A 287-nucleotide genomic window follows, 5' to 3' on the forward strand; every position below is an offset into this window, starting at 1 on the left:
GCAAGGAGTCAGTGAGTCAAGGGAAAAAAAGATCAAGAAAGAAAGGCAAGTCTTAGTCCTAGGGTGTTGGCGATGCTGCGTGAGATAGCTGCTCTTGTCGAGTGCAAAAACCAACGCAGGAGTGTCGTCCCGTGTGGGATTCGGTGGCTCAGAGATAGATGAGTAAGTAAATAAACAGATGATTGAATAGATAGAGCAGAGAGTAATGTAGTTATCATCGTTGCTCAGGAGCTTATTTCCGAAGATCAGCTGGACCTTCGAGTTCCAGTGAAGGTTCTTGACGAAAA

The sequence above is a fragment of the Penaeus monodon genome, chromosome 33 (genome assembly GCF_015228065.2).
Source record: "Penaeus monodon isolate SGIC_2016 chromosome 33, NSTDA_Pmon_1, whole genome shotgun sequence".
Lineage (NCBI taxonomy): Eukaryota > Metazoa > Arthropoda > Malacostraca > Decapoda > Penaeidae > Penaeus > Penaeus monodon.